General features: G+C 41.0%; 1 protein-coding gene across 1 annotated transcript in view; it reads right to left on the reverse strand.

The window, feature by feature from the left end:
- The window catches only part of exoc4 (exocyst complex component 4), a 525,449-nt gene that overhangs the window by 431,941 nt on the left and 75,853 nt on the right, over positions 1 to 17,655 (reverse strand). The gene's annotated exons all lie outside the window — the stretch shown is intronic.

The following is a 17,655-nucleotide window of genomic DNA, read 5'->3' on the forward strand; positions in this document are numbered from 1 at the left end:
GCAGCATCGGCGGAGAAGAAGAGTTGACGTTTCGAGTCCTCATGACCCTTCAACAGAACTAGGTGAATCCAAGGAAGGGGTAAAATATAAGCTGGTTTAAGTGGGGGGATGGGGGGGCGGTGGTTGGGTGGGGGGAGAGAACTGGAGTGGGGGTGGTGTGGTTTTAGGGACAAAAGCAGTGATAGAGGCAGTTCATCAAAAGATGTCACAGACAACAGAACAAAAGAACACAGAGGTGTAGAAGGCAGTGATATTATCTAAACGAATGTGCTAATTAAGAATGGATGGTACGGCACTCAGGGTATAGCTCTAGTGGGGGTGGGGGGGAGCATAAAAGATTTAAAAATATTTTAAAATAATGGAAATAGGTGGGAAAAGAAAAATCTATATAATTTATTGGAAAAAACAAAAGGAAGGGGGAAGAAACAGAAAGAGGGTGGGGATGGAGGAGGGAGTTCAAGACCTAAAGTTGTTGAATTCAATATTCAGTCCGGAAGGCTGTAAAGTGTCTAGTCGGAAGATGAGGTGTTGTTCCTCCAGTTTGCGTTGGGCTTCACTGGAACAATGCAGCAAGCCAAGGACAGACATGTGGGCAAGAGAGCAGGGTGGAGTGTTACAATGGCAAGTGACAGGGAGGTTTGGGTCATTCTTGCGGACAGACCGCAGGTGTTCTGCAAAGCGGTCGCCCAGTTTACGTTTGGTCTCTCCAATGTAGAGGAGACCACATTGGGAGCAACGAATGCAGTAGACTAAGTTGGGGGAAATGCAAGTGAAATGCTGCTTCACTTGAAAGGAGTGTTTGGGCCCTTGGACGGTGAGGAGAGAGGAAGTGAAGGGGCAGGTGTTACATCTATTGCATGGGCATGGGGTGGTGCCATAGGAGGGGGTTGAGGAGTAGGGGGTGATTGAGGAGTTGACCAGGGTGTCCCGGAGGGAACGATCCCTACAGAATGCTGACGGGGGGGTGAAGGGAAGATGTGTTTGGTGGTGGCATCATGCTGGAGTTGGCGGAAATGGCGGAGGATGATCCTTTGAATGCGGAGGCTGGTGGGGTGATATGTGAGGACAAGGGGGACCCTATCATGTTTCTGGGAGGAAAAATTTATTAATTTTGCTTCCAATCTCCACCCCTCCATCATTTTCACGTGGTCCATCTCTGACACTTCCCTTCCCTTCCTTGACCTCTCTGTCTCAATCTCTGGTGATAGACTGTCCACCAATATCCATTACAAACCTACCAACTCCCACAGCTACCGCGACTACAGCTCCTCACACCCCGCTTCCCGTAAGGACTCCATACCATTCTCTCAGTTCCTTCGCCTCCGTCGCATCTGTTCCGATGATGCTGCCTTCAAACACAGTTCCTCTGACATGTCCTCCTTTTTCCTTAACCGAGGGTTTCCACCCATGGTCGTTGACAGGGCCCTCAACCGTGTTCGGCCCATCTCCCGCGCATCCGCCCTCACGCCTTCTCCTCCCCCATCAAAAGATGTCACAGACAACATATTTCACCCCTTCCTTGGATTCACCTAGTTCTGTTGAAGGGTCATGAGGACTCGAAACGTCAACTCTTTTCTTCTCCGCCGATGCTGCCAGAACTGCTGAGTTTTTCCAGGTAATTCTGTTTTTGTTTTGAACTTGTAACACATATGAGGATTCGGAGTATGGGAATAAACAAATAATGACATAAGTAAACATGGGAAAACAGAAGGCCACCTCACCCATCAAGACCCATCCTTCCACAGGAGATATAAAATTTACCATCATATATTTTACCTCCTCCAGTTCAGCTCCCAAAGAGAAGTTCTCCATAAATACTCATCCATCTCTGCGGCAATGAAAGCACTGAAACCTATAGTAATGGTCCCATTTAAAATAACAAGAAATAAAGCAGAGTTTTTTCTTCATTTTTATTTTGTTCTGAATTGCTCTGTCACAATGCATCTTCAGGCCAAAATAATACTTTACTGTGCACTGCACTTTACAATGCCCATATAATCCATTAGACATATAACATTAACCAAATGGGAACTAAGAGTGAAAGGAGTTAGAAAACTAAGAAAAGTTGTGAAAACAACTGATGGGAGACAGGACTGAGAGACAGCATAAAGCTGAAAAGGCAACTACAGTTTCCCCCAACTTGCCACAACGAAAATGGACAGTCACTTCTATTGGTCAAATAACAAAGTCATTAACCATTTGCATTAACATAAATTTCAGAGTTGCTGGCTACTGCAAATTTGGTACTCCTTTTATTTTTGGCAGTAACAGCTGGAGGGCAGTGTTTTATTGGAAAATAAACTTGTTGTAAGTACTACAGAGTATTCCAAACCTCTTGTGACAAATGGTTTTTTCGTCAGCCTGTTCACAAGTTTTTTTTTAAGGCTTCCTTGAAACAGATGGTTCAGCTTTACTTACAGGTAAATCTGACTTTCTGCACCATTGGAAAACTTGTTTGTGATTGCTGCAGAATACATTCGAAAATCGAGAGCTTTGGCTTCCAGTTGTCTCTATCACTCATCCTGGAAATTTCATTGTCAGTTGGTGTCAATCATGGCTATCACAACGTGTTTGTTGGTTTTCCCGCAAAAAGCTTGCAGTTTACACTTGCAACAGAAACTACACTTCAAAAGCACTTTGAACGGCTCTAAAGCACTTTGGGATATCCTAAAGCCATGAAAGGCACAATATAAATGCGTGTCTTTCTTCTGTGAATGTTTTAGTATTTGTTTAGTTACTGCTGATAAACTGAGGTCTGAAGGGTGCTGAAAAAATTCTTTTAATATAAATATTTCATACCAACAAAGTCAGCCACTTAAAAATGGTCATATGGCACATGCACGTAATATAGCGTAATATAGCAGACACAAAGTGTCCACAAAGATGGGATTGCTATAAGCAATGGGGTTTATGAATTGAGTAATTGAAGGAAGACAATACAACACACACTGCTGAAGTATATTATTTTGACAGGATAAAGAGATACACAAGGCAAACTATTGCATTCATGCTAAGAAAGCATTCCAGCAGCTTTGAACATAACCACTGACAATGCAGATCATATTCTCATAGCCAAATTACTGTGATTTGATGTCAGTACAAAACCCTAGTCTTACATGAAAAATATTTCCTTGGCATCAACTAGCTACAACGTATGCACTTAGAATTCAAGCTTGACCTTGCATCAGAATCATGTTTATAAAGAGACTCCATGCCCTGGTTTCCACATGGTATAATAATCGATCCTTTATGAAGAAAGCATCACAAATATCATTGAGCAAATTTCAAACTGCAAAAAGCCTGCGTTAGCTCTCTGCCTGACTACTGGAGCTCACCCCGATAAAAGCATTCCCTGGAAATCTGAGCCAATATAAACTGAAACGCTGCCAGGAAAAGTTCTCATAAACAAGTATGAGCACTTAAAATAGTGCTTTGACGCAACATACCTTCAAATTTTTTTGGGAATATGCAGTGGTCCCTTGAACTTTTTGTCCAATTGCACACGCATGGTAATTTAAAAGGGCTGATTTGTGCAAGCTCTGAGTGGGAACTTCAGGGGCTCCTGCACAGCCCAGCAGCTTAGAAGGAACATTGCTTTGATGTGATGGAATTATTAGAAATATTCATTCAGTTTCAGTCATGTTTACATGCACTCAATTTTACAGGCTCATGACAAGCACCAGTTAACTTCTTTTAAGTAGGTCAAGTTGAGAGGTCAATATTGTCACACCAACGGTCCTGAACAAGTGAAAGAGCTTTTAGTCAACAGCCGATGTCACCTAATTGGATAAGGTTATGTTCTTATAAAATCACTAAAACAATGTGAACTCTGATTGAAAGCTTCAGGAAGCTGTAATTTTGCACTTGGAGATTATTTGCATCATGCAAAAGCTCTGTCTACATACTCTGGTTTATATTGAGCGTTTTGAAAAGACATTACATGCTTTAGTAAACATTCATTTACTGTACCAAAAATCAAGAAATTTTCTTAAAAGTTCATTTCAAAGTTTTTTTATAAGTCCTTCTTTTGCAAGAAGGAACCAGATGTTGTTGTATACGGGCAGATAGCCAGAGGCAGAAATTTTATGACACCTGTGGCTCACTATTCAGGCAGTGGGCAAGGCCAGCGCCTCTACATAAAACTCAGCCCATAGTTTCTCCAATAAATGACAGCCTTACACAAGATTTTCTGTACACTCCAAGCATACAAAACAATTGTCAACCTTTTGAGAGTCTTATACTTAGTAGCGCGCCACAATATTAAGAGTTCGAGAGCAGCCAATGAAGAAAGGTCTTCAACCTGCAACAGAGTTACTCCAGACGTTGGGGTTGAGTTGCCTACTCGAGTGTAATTACAAAACCAAACACAATCTGTGCCTGAAATTGTGTTACTTTTCCAAAAGTAATTCCCAGGGTTCAAGTTCCTGCCCAAACTAATTTGCACAATTGCAAATGTAAAATCTTCCACACACCAGCACAATTGCTCAGCACCATTGATTTTAAAATCAATGAAAATGCCTTCTAAAAGACCTGTGCTGAAACATCTACTAGTTCCATGGGTACACTACACTAGTTAGTTTCTTGGTATTTTAATATGTAATAACTTATAATGTGTGCATTTTAGTGTCTCTGTGCCTAAAAGAAAACAGCCTCAAATTTCCTCTTCAGGCAGCTGCAATTGGTGGAAGCTCACCATGCACATTAGTTCCATTGGAGGACATGACTACCTTAGTGGGCAAGGCATTGATTTTTAAATCAACATTAAAACATTGGAAAATCAATTTACACTTGACTCAGCTTGCATTTAAAATTCAAAAATCTGCACTGGTTTGGTTGATTTCAGCTAGCATAAACTCTAGGCTGTTTGATTTTCATTCAAAAATCATTATATGAGCAACACAAACATATGCAGCCAGAAGTAAACTTCCACAACTGCAAACATTTGAGAGATTCAGTCCTTTTATCATGAACTACATCATGGTTTAACATGCTGATAATGCTAAATTCCAATATGTAACTTAATATATAGTTGTGGTTCTATATTTTCTGCTGCAGATTAGAAACCTTGCCACTGTGACTTCTCTTTCTACATGAAGGTTGCTAATATCTTTTCTTCGGGACACCAAAGGCATACAAAAATTAAATGAAAATTTTTAAGAAATGATGTTTGTAACACTTTGAAGCATAACTTCAGTTTAAAAATTGAAATAATGCTGGCATTGATAGCGGGCAGAATAATCAAATGTCAATTCTTGGGATGCAGATACTGAAGGCAAACATTTTAATATTATCCTATCAAGTTTCAAGTTATTTGATCATGAACATGCAGCATGGTCAAAATACTTTCCAACTATATCCAATGTTCAAAGATTAAGACATTTACAGACTTACCTCAATTTCCAGCTGCAGGCAGCAAACAAATTTCACCTTCCTGAAAGCTAAAGGTCATGATCAATTTCAGAGCAACACCTCAGATTGTGAAAGAAAACGGGATGGAAATTGGTGTAAATTTGTAATGACTTGGACAAATGTTTGATTTCAACAGGTTTAAAAAAAGTGATAACTACTCAATTAACAAAAACTTTTGTGTGTCATGATGGTGCAAATTCCACTTTCATTGAACACTGTTTGTAATTTCAATGACATTGGAGGGAAACAAACTTCTTACAAGCTGCCAGTTCATTGAATTTCACGAGCTCTTGAACACCCAAACAATCAATTAGTTAATAATAGCTTGGCTTTCACAAATCTTTAAACCACACCTTAAAAGCTATAAAGATAGGCCTTGCTCAAAGTGCACATATATATTCATGATCTAAATGGACAACAATGTGCACGTTGTTAATCTGTAAGAACAAGGTGCAGGTACAGGCCCAGAACACTATAATCCTGAGACCATTTCCAGTAAAATCTGGGTGTTCCTAAAAAAAACTCCTTGTGACATTCAAGCCCAGCAGTTTGATTTACTCACCAGTGAGATGAATTTTTGTATTTAGTTTTATTTACAAATGCTATTTTGTCACCTTCATTTACTGTTTGCGAAATATACATTTTCTCCCAAATCTTCAGCACGATCACCAAGAGGGTACACAACATAACTCTAATGGGACGAAGCGCATAGTTCAAAACATGACAATTAAAATATCAATATATTCAGTAGACATGTTTTGAAAATATCCGACGCAAAAATATATTCAACACAAGACAACGTGCAGTGCATTAAAAAAATGATGAGCGGTGAAATGTAATCAACAATATTAAACATTTGTTTGTGGAAGGCTTATGCAGAAAGCATACTGTTTGCACTCTGGAAAACGTTAACCATTCTGAAAGAAGTTGGTATGAAATTTCTGACAGCAAGTGGAAAAATTATTTACAAAAACTGACATTCATAACTTTTTTTTTAAAGTATTTGTTCACGGGTTGTGAGCATCACCAAAAAGGCCAATGTTTATTAGCCATTTCTAATTGCCCTTGAGAAGAGGAGACGGCGGCATAGTGGTATTGTCACTGGATTGGTAATCCAGGGACCCAGAGTAACCTTCTGGGGGCCTGGGTTTGAATCCCACCAAGACAGATGGTGCAATTTGAATCTGGAATTAATGACCACGAAATCTGTATCAATTGTCGTAAAAACCCAACCAATGTCCTTGAAGGAAATCTGTTATCCTCCATGTGACTCCAGATCCGCTGTAATGCGGCTGACTCTGAAATGACCGAGCAAGCCACTCAGTTGCACCAAACCAAAGTCTATAAAAAAGGAACGAAACCGGACAAACCACCCAGCCTAGGCAATGGAAACAACAGCGGCAAACCCTGTCGACTCTGCAAAGTCCTCCTGATGAAATTGATGGAATCACACCTTACAGACCATGTCCCACCAACAGGACAGGCCCAGTAGAGCTGGCGGCACAGTGGAGGACAGTCCTCAACATCAACTCTGGGCCCCATGAAGTTTCAAACATGGGCAAGGAAAACTCCTGCTGATTACCAAATGAGATAGATTTCGAACAGATCTAGCAACTCATGACTGGGCATCCATGAGGCGCTATGGGCCATCAACAGCAGCAGAATCGTACTCAACCACAATCTGTAAACTCATGCCCCAGCACATCCTCCACTCTTTCATTACCACCATGCCAAGGGATCAACCCTGATTTAATTAAGTGCAGGAGGGCATGCCAGGAGCAGCACCGGGTATACCCAGGAATGAGATGACAACCTGGTGAAGCAAGAGCACAGGACTACTTGCCTGCCAAACAGCATAAGCAACAATTGATAGATAGAGCTAAGCAATTCCACAACCAACGGATCAGATCTGAGCTCTGCAGTTCTGCCATAGCCAGTCGTGAGTGGTGGTGGACAATTACACAACTCACTGGAGGGGGCTCCACAAATATCCTCATCCTCAATGATGGAGGAGCCCAGCACGTCAGTGCATAAGTTAAGGCTGAAGCATTTGCAACAATTTTTAGCCAGAAGTGGATGATCCATCTCGGCCTCCTCCAGAGGTCCCCTGCCTTGCTGATGCCAGTCTTCAGCCAATTCGATTCACTCTACGTGATATCAAGAAATGACTGAAGGCACTGGAAACTGCAAAAGCTATAGGCCCTGACAATATTCTGGCAATAGTACTGAAGACTTGTGCTCCAGGACTTGCAGTGCCCCAAGCCAAACTGTTACAACACTGGCATCTACCTGGCAATGTGGAAAATTGCACCCAGGTATGTCCTGTACACAAAAAGCAGGGCAAATCCAACACAGCCAATTTCCACCCCATCAGTCTACTCTTGATCATCAGTGAAATGACACAAGGTGTCATCAACAATGCTATCAAATGGCACTTGCTTAGCAATAACCTGCTCACTGATGCTCAGTTTGGATTCCGCCAGGACCACTCAGCTCCTGACCTCATTACAGACTTGGTTCAAATATTAATAAAAGAGCTGAGCTCCAGAAGTGAGGTGAAAGTGACTGTCCTTGACATCAAAGCAGCATTTGACAGAGTGTGATGTCAAAGAGCCCTAGCAAAACTGGAGTCAATGGGAATCAGGGAGAAAACTCACCACTGGTTGGAGTCATACCTAGCATACCTGGGAAGGTGCTTGTGGTTTTTGCAGGTCAGTCATCTCAGTTCCAGGACATCACTGCAGGCATTCCTCAGGGTAGAGTAGTGTCCTAGGCTCAAACATGTTCAGCTGCTTTATCAATGGCCTTCCTTCCATCATAAGGTCAGAAGTGGAGATGTTTGCTGGTGGTTGTACAATGTTTAGCACCATTCATGCCTACTCAAAGGCTGAAGCAGTCCAGGTCCAAATGCAGCAAGCACTGGACAATATCTAGAATCAGGCTGACAAGTGGCAAGTAACATTTGTGCCATATAAGTGCTAGGCAATGACCCTCTCCAACAAGAGAGAATCTAACCATCGCTCCCTGACATTCAATGGCATTACCATCACTGATTCACCCACTATCAACATCCTGGGGGGCTACCATTGAGCAGAAACTGAACTTAAATACTGTGGCTACAACAAGTTAGGGGCTCAGAATCCTGTCGTGAATAACTCACCTCCTGACTCCCCAAAGCCTGTCCACCATCTACAAGGCACAACTCAGGAGTGTGATAGAATGGTCTCCACTTGCCTGGATGAGGGCAGCTCCAACAAGAGTCAAGAAGCTTGACACCATCCAGGACAAAGCAGCCGGCTTGTTTGGCACCCCTTCCGCAAACATTCTCCTTCTCCACCACTGATGAACAATGGCAGCAGTGTGTACCATCTACAAGATGCACTGCAGAAACTCACCAAGGCTCCTTAGGTAGCAACTCCCAAATCCACGACCACAGCCATCCAGGATAACAAAGACATCAGATATATGGGAACTCCATCACCTGGAAGTTCCCCTTCAAGTCACTCAACATTCTGACTTGGAAATATATTGCCATTCCTTCACTGTCGCTAGGTCAAATTCCTGGAATTCCCTTCCTACTAGCTCTGTGGGTGTACCTACACCATAGCAGCTTCAGCAGTTCATAAAGGCAGCTCACTACCACCACCTCAGCGCAATTAGGGATGGACAATAAATGCTGGTCTAGCCAGTGGAGCCCACATCCCATAAATGAATTTTAAAAAAGTGGTGGTGAGCTGCCTTCTTGAACTGCTACAGTACATACACTCAGTGCTAATAAGGACAGAGTTCCAGGATTTTGAATGAGGTACACGCTGGGACTGAAATTAAACTTGGGCAGGGGTTTGTAAAATCGTGGCAGTGAACCGATGAACCATTATAGAACCTGTTCAGTTTTTCTTTCCCATAAACTCAATGGAAAGGACAATGGGTGTGGTCTATGCTGAGCAGCCAATTTGTTCACACTCATTTTCTGGCTCACCGAAGTTGAATTTGCTCAAAGTAAACAAACTATTTTTCTCTATTAGTCTTATGTTAAGGAGTTTAACCTACAGGGCACTGATCTTTGCATCTGTTATGTTTATGATGAGAAGTTTTGGCTCCACAGGTGTCACTCCATTTTAACACCAAAAGGCATATTTAAGTTCACTTATAATTCGGCATCAACCTCGGCACTGGAAGCGACAAAGGCTCACATTTCCCAATCAACCTTGCAAAGCCCTCCTCACTAACATTTGGGGCTTGTGCCAAAATTGGAAGAGCTATCCCAAAACCTGACAGTGTCATGCTCAGTGCCAATGTCCCAGGCTCCTCCATCTACTATCCACTATCCCTGGGTACGTCCTGTGCCACTGGAAGGTCAGACTCTCCAGAGGTGGCAACACAGTGCTATGCAGTCTGAAGGGAGCAGCCCTGAAGTCTCATGGCATCAGGTCAAACATGGGCAAGGAAACCTCCTGCTAATTAATACCTTCCATAGTCCTTCAACTAATGAATCAGTGCTCCTCCATCATTAACACTATTTGGAAGAAGCACTGAGGGTAGCAAGACCAAAGAATGTACTCTGGGCGGGGGATTTCAATGCCCATCACCAAGTGTGCATCGGTAGCATCACTAATGAAATGGCTGGCAGAGTCCTGAAGGACATATATGCCAGATTGGACCTGCGGTGGGTAGTGAGGGAACAGGCAAGAAGGAAAAACCTATTTGACTTAAACCACACCAATCTGTCAATGACAGTATTGATAGGAGTGACCACAGTCCTTGTGGAGACGAAGTCCATCTACACACTAAGGATACTCTCTTTTGTGTTGTGTGACACTACCATTATGCCAAATGGGATTGATGCAGAACAGATCCATCAGTTCAAAACTGGGCACCCATGAGGATGTAGGCCATCAGCAGCTACAGAATTGCATTCAATGACAATCTGTAAACTCATGGCCTGGCAAATTCCTCACTCCATCATTACCATTAAGCCAGGGGATCGACCCTGGTTCAAAGAAGAGTGCAGGAATGCATGCCAGGAGCAGCAGCATACATACCTAAAAATGAGATGCCACCCTGGTGAACCTACAACACAGGTTTTTATGAATGCTAAATAGAGAAGACAACATGTGACAGACAAGAGCCAGGTGATCACACAACCAAATCAAAGCTCTTCAGTCCTGTTACATACAGTCATGAGTGGTGGTTAATAATTGAACAACTAACTGAAGGAGAGGCTCCAAAAACATGCCCATCCTCAACGATGGCAGAGTCCAACACGTCAATGCAAAAGACAAGGCTGAAGCGTTTTTAACCATCACGGGATTACCCATTTTTGCCCCCCTCCCAAGCTCCTCAACATCACAGATTCCAGCTATCAGGCAATTCATTTCAAAATGATAACAAAGAAGGGAGCCTGACAACATCCCAACCATGATACTGAAGATTTGTGCTCCAGAACTAGTCATGCCCCAAGTAAAACTATTTCAGTATAGCTACAACACTGGCATCTACCCGACAATGTGCAAAAATGCCCTGATGTGTCTTGTCCACAAAAAGCAGGGCAAACCAATCCAACCCAACCATTTACTGCTACGGTCTGTACATAAAAGTTTTGAAAAGTATTGTTGACAATGCTATCAGGTGGCACTTATTCAGCAATAACCTGCTCACTGATGCTCAGTGTGGGTTCTATATTAGCTACTCAGATCCAGATCAATATCTGGTAGCACTTGACCAAACGTGGAATCAAGGAGCCATAGCAAAACTGAAGTCAATGGAATTAGTCAGGGGCAGGGGAGTGGTTGGAGTTACAGAGTGCAAAAGAAGACAGTTGCAGTGGGTGGAAGCCAATCATCTCAGCCTCAGGAATTCCTCAAGATAGTGCCCTGGCCCAACCATCTTCAGCTGCTTCATCAGTCACTGTCCTTCCATAAGTTCAGAAGTGAGAATCCTCATTGAGGATTGCACAGTGTTCAGTACCATTTGCAGCTTCTCAGATATTGAACAAGTCCATGATTGCATGCAATAAGACCTAGACAACATCCAGGCTTGGGCTGAGAAGTGGCAAGTAACATTTGCGCCATTTAAGAGCCAGGTAATGACCATCTTCAACAAAAGAGAAACTAACATCACCCCTCGACAAACAACAGCATTATCATCACTGAAACCCCCGGCATCAACATCCTTGGGGTGATCATCGATCAGAAACGTAACTGAACCAGCCATATAAATACTGTGGCTGCAAGTGCAAGCTGGGAATTCTGCTGTTAATAACTCACCTGCTGACTCCCCAAAGCCTATCTACAAGGCACAAGTCAGGAGTGTAAAGGAATACTCCCCGCTTGTCTGTATGAGTACAGCTCCAACAAAACTCAAGCTCAACACAATCTAGGACAAAGCAGCCCACTTGATTGGCACCCCAGCCACCACCTGAAGCATTCTCTCCTTCTACCATCAATGCACAATGGCAGCAGTGTGTACTATATACAAAAAGCACTGCAGCAACTTGCCAAGGCTTCCTTGACAGTATCTTCCTATTCTGCAATCATTACCACTTAGAAGTACAAGCGTAGTAAGACGGGAACACCACCACTGACAAGTTTCCCTCCAAGCCACACACCAGCCTGACTTGGAATGATATCCCCATTCCTTCACTGTTACTGGGTCAAAATACTGTAGCTCCTTCCCTAATAGCACTGTGGGTGTACCTACACCACATGGACTGCAGTGGTTCAAGAAGGCAGCTCACTACCACCCTCTCAAGGGCAACAAATTCTGGCCTAGAGCAAAGGTTACATACTATGAATGAATGAGGGAAAAAAACAGTTCTGATTCTTGGAATAGTAAGCCAGCTCCTGCTGTTAAATGCAGTTTCCTCAGGTCAATGTTAAAGGCCTAAAATATAATATTATTAAAAGTAAATTGCGGTATTCAGTCTCCTATTCTGGGCAATCTGGTAATGTCAAATGTATTAGAATGGAAACAGTTACCATCACATTTTACCTTCCCATTGGAATGACAGTGTCAATTTGAGAAAGTCGATACAACACCAATAGATTTACTTTCTACGCTAACATTGGAATACATTAGAATTGGGGTAAAATGTCACTTTTTCTGAGCTCAGGACAATATAATACAAGTCTAAAACCAATCTACAGAGTTGTGTTTAGTTTTTCATGACAGAGGTCCACCACAATATAGACTGAGCCTGCCCAAGTCTTGACATTTAATCAATAGACATAAATCACTTAGAATGTTATTAACTGACAGATATGTCAATGCTGACCAAACCGCGACAGATTACACAAAAGTAATGGAAAACTGAAGCTGCTCTGATCTAAAGTAATGGCATGTAATTTTAATCCAATTCCTTGGTATGTTCCAAAACATGGTTTTCTTTTGCTATTTCTATTGTATAATATGCATTTTAGTCCAATGTAGTTTACGGTATGAGGAACCTACCTTGGCTAGCTTTAATTGATTTACAGTGTTCATTTGTCTTCCCTTGACGGGAGGCTCTTTGCTGCTAGATTAAAAATCTTGGAAATGGGTATTGGTTTTTGAAACACACCAAATGGATTGCAGACTTGTACTTTATTGCACTGAACTCAAACAGTTTTGCAATAAAAACAGAAAATGCTACAAATGCTCAGCAGGTCAGGAGGTATCTGTGAAGAGAAACAGTTAACATTTCAGGTTGATGACCCTTCAACAGAAATGAGGAAAGGTAGTAATGTAATAGGCTTTGAGCAAGGATCAAATAGCACTCATTCCAATGGCAGCGAAGAAAGAAAACCTATCAATGTTGTCGTCAAATGGGAAGATTAAAATTATTGTTGCTTCAGTGATAACAATTGCAGCTATTCTAGTTCCCATGTTACTTTCATAGTCAAATTCACATTCCTGTTGAATACTGACAAAACTCACCCACTGTGGTCAATGAAGTTTCAATATCATTGAAGTCTTGAATCTGAACCCAGGTCTCCAGCAAAAGAATTCCACAAGTAACTATTCCAAAAGGAGCTCCTTTACACCCACATGGTGAATCGTAAGGTCCCTGGGAGGACTGCAGTGAATGATCAAAGTAACACTACTTTTTACATATTCTAGTAGGAGGACTTGTGCCACAGTGAGCTTCTGAGCCAGAAGCTCTGGGTTTGAGACCCCTCAGGGCTTGATGACCGCAGATGGTGCATTCATTACGCTGCCAAACAGGTTGATTATCAACCTGAAAATTCTTCCAATGCACCTATGGTAAGAGCCAGAGTTTCCTGGTCAGCCAGGACCTGCAGAAGGCAACAGCAAAATAATGCAGTGCCTTACCAAGTATAACCATGGATCAACACATGGCAGCCCATGGTCGTCAACACCCTCTTAGAACATGGTACCTGAAGAGAGATAGATATATGTTTAACATGGCAAAGGAAAATATCACTTCTGGGTTCAGAATGTCTTCAAATAAACTTTTTGATTCACATTATTTGAATGGATACAGGCCATGCAAGGTTTTTAGGAATGCTGGCTTCACATAATGCAAAGTTTTTAGTCTGACACAAGAAACAATACTGGGCTAGTTGAAGAAGAATACATTTGTATCCAAATTGCCTTGCATTGTTAACAGTACAGTAAACATTGCTAACTCAAATGCCCAGCAGTTCAGATATATGCATAAACAAAATGTTGTGTTGCTTTCTGTACAGCATTTTGTACTGACGGAAGTCACACTGGAGGTGGCATGAGCACTTTCACTATATTTACAAATATATTGAATTGCTAGGTTTCAATTTAAACTGTGTGTTTGAATCACAATTAACTTAGATTTGTGGCTTTCTGTTGCACATCAGCAAAAAACTGGTCTTTTGCTTTCCCATAGGTATATACCATTATTCAACAAGCAATTCATCGGAAGGGACAAATGCTTACAAAAAAAAAAAGGATACTGTATTGGTATCATTTCTTCCTTTTCACTTTGTAGAGTGTAGTTAATATAAAAGAGTAATTTATTTTTCTTCCCAAGAGCTTTTGCAATCATAATTACTAAACTGCCCAAGTAACAAAACGTTTAAAATGTGCAGTCTATTACAAGATTACAAGTAATTACTTTTATGAATGAGAACGTGTCACATACAGTAATATATCTCCAATTTAAAAAAAGTACTGTGCACTAATTGGTTGCATCTCATTATACCCTTCAAGCAACAATCATTCCATTTGTTGTATCACTCTGCATTGTCCGTGTTTATTCAACTAGCTAAGGACCAAGTCTTAAAAATGTATATTACTGGATGCAAGTCAAATATTTACAGTTTATGAGTTGAACACCAACAAACTGCAAGATAGCAATTAAAGCAAGTGGATTGGGTAATGTCAAAAAATAACAGCACACATCTTGAGTTGCTCATCAACAAAACAACCAAGGTTTTAATTAGCTCAAATTGCTGGCTTCTTTAAAACAATAGATACTGTATGATATATAAAAGTCCACTTCTGAAATTAGTGGGCATAAACAGTTTGACAGAAGTGGTTCAATATGCATTTGGCATCAAATATGGTGTATTGCTAGTACTGGTAAATAAGTCACTGGTTCACGACCCATAAGACCTCAAAAGTACAAACCAAGGGAGGCAAAAAATAACAGAGTTTAGCCTAATGTCCAAAATCAGCAAAGTGTTTTTAAGTGATGACATAAACTTTCCAGTTCTAACTTCAAGGCAAATATGAAAAGGTTTTTCAGCTGCGTACTTTAGAAATAAATAAAATACTACATGAAGATGAACTAAAATTTTCCAGGTGGAGTATACTTGGATATATCAACAGTAAAGAAAATTTTAAAAACAGGGTTCTCACAGAGCTTGATGTACCTTTTGTCTTTCCTCTATGGGTAAGGAACGCATTTTGCCCCATAGCTACCTCAGCTTCGACCAATTTGATGCACTCATCACTACAGGAGTATGCTGACGCGTGCTGTCCTGAATTCACAAGTCACGAAAAGAAAGTTTTCATTTTTCCCCAAACAAGAATATTGTAAAAATGGCTTTTCTTTGTTGTATACAAGGTGAATTCTAGGAAAATCCATTTGGATTAAAACTAGAACTCTGGCAACATTCATACAACGCTCTCAAGAGCAACAAAACATGAAACTTTTGCTAGATGGTGAAGCCATGAAAGTCCAGGTTGCCAAGGCCATTGAATGAATCGGCCATGTTGCCTGAAGAGATCAGGAACATTTGGGAACCCTCCAGCAAAACAACAAGAATTTGCATTTATATACTACCATTAATGTTAGAAAATATCTCGCATCACTCCACATAGGCATAATCAGAACTAAATAGATGCTGAACCAAAAAATATTTGTAGTCCAAAAATGCAACCAAGCACATGCAATGTTGAATATACCAGAATGAAATGTTGTCAGCCCAAGAGAGGAGGAATATCATACCAACAGTCAGACATTAAAAATCAACAAATAATCCCAGAGGTGATCATGAGCATCAGTGGGAGGCAGGTCTGTCCAATGCCAATACAGGCAACTTGAAAGGATGGAATTGTATGAAATCAAGAAATAAACTTGAAGGTAATATTTTAACAGCAATATGCTGAAATAGGCTTTAAATGTAGCCAATTAATACCTTTCAATAGTGCATACAATCTCTCTGCTACAGAAGAAATGAAACCATAAAATCTTGGATGCTGAATGTCACTTAGTTTGGAATCCACTAGAACAGCTAATGCAGAGCTACTATATTATATTTTGAAATGATTATACAATTGAAGTCTGTAATAACTTAAACTATTAGCTAATAAAATCTATCCAAGCACCATGTGTATTCCTTAATCTGATATTGTATCAAAAAAGCACTTCAATCACAGATTCTGTATCCAACTTCACCTTTGACAGAGAGGTTAATTCAACAGTACACAGTATCATTTTCAGGGATTGGGGAATAGGTTGGATTCGTTTGTACAACTGTTCACAGAATCATGGAAATTAATATATTTGACTGATTAATATAAGACACAGAGACAACCCAATATTGTAAGCTTCTGACAACTCTTTGGCTTGCCTCTGACACATGCTCTTTCTCCAGTACTGCAATGCTCTCATTAACCAAAAACACCACCCCTCCTCCTTTTTACCCTTTCCTATCTTTTCTGAACAGTTTTTAACCAGGAGTATTTAGCACCCAGATCTACCCTTTCTTAAGCCAGGTCTCTGTTATTGCCACATCATAAATCCACAAGGCAATCTGTGCCTGTAACTCAGCAATTTTATTAACTATACTCCATGCATTTGTATACATGCAGTGCAACCCAGATTTAGACTTCATTACTTGCTCCCTTACTCCGACTCCATCTATTAACTTAGTACATTTTAAGGCAGTCCTTTATTATGGAGTTGATGGAAAGATTCATTCAACATGCTTATTCCTTACATAGCTCATGGATTCACCAAGTTGTTTTATTAGAACATCTTGTAAGCAGAGAACAGCCTCTTATTATGCTTTCCTTACCCAACCTTAGCCAGTGTGCATGAATCCGGAAAATAAAACAAATATTATAATATGCTTAGGCAAAAATAATGATGCAACAAAGTAACTTTTGCAAATTCTGATGTGTATAATTACTGACCAAGGCAGCCACTTCCCAATCTCTGTGGGAATCTTACTGGCTGCAGGCTCACAGTTGCATGCCTTTCAATTAAATGGCATGAAGAATATTTGCATTACGTTTCTCCTTGAGCGCATTAATCCCAACTACATAAGGCCTCCTGAGCAAAAGTTTTCAATTACCACCAGGTCTGCTGCCCATACAAATGTACTTGAAACTGCCATTACCTTACAAGTTCTGTCACTTCATAAATGTCAAATATTCTAAAATATAAATCGGTTCGATAAATTTTTAACCATGTTTAGCCTACATTAGCCAACAGCATCATTTGAGATCTCGGGGGTAGTCATCGCTGCCCTTTTATTATTTGCCTCAGGCCCCAGGACTATGAACTATGGCAAACAGTAGAATGTTTGGTGCTAATGGCAGAAAAGCTAGAACTTGAGACACAAATAAAAACTAAACAGGTGGCGGATCCTTCGGGAAGAGGACTTGTTTTTCCTTTCAGCAAAGGAGGAAGGCAATGGGAAACCACTTAATATATTCTTTTCCCTCTCATTTCGCTTATTGAAATAGAAACCGAGAGGCTCCTACAAGCAGCTGAAGAGGAAAGTGCAAGACCACGACGTGTAGCGAAATAAGCAGGGGACC

Source organism: Carcharodon carcharias, chromosome 13, assembly GCF_017639515.1.
Source record: "Carcharodon carcharias isolate sCarCar2 chromosome 13, sCarCar2.pri, whole genome shotgun sequence".
NCBI classification, from domain to species: domain Eukaryota; kingdom Metazoa; phylum Chordata; class Chondrichthyes; order Lamniformes; family Lamnidae; genus Carcharodon; species Carcharodon carcharias.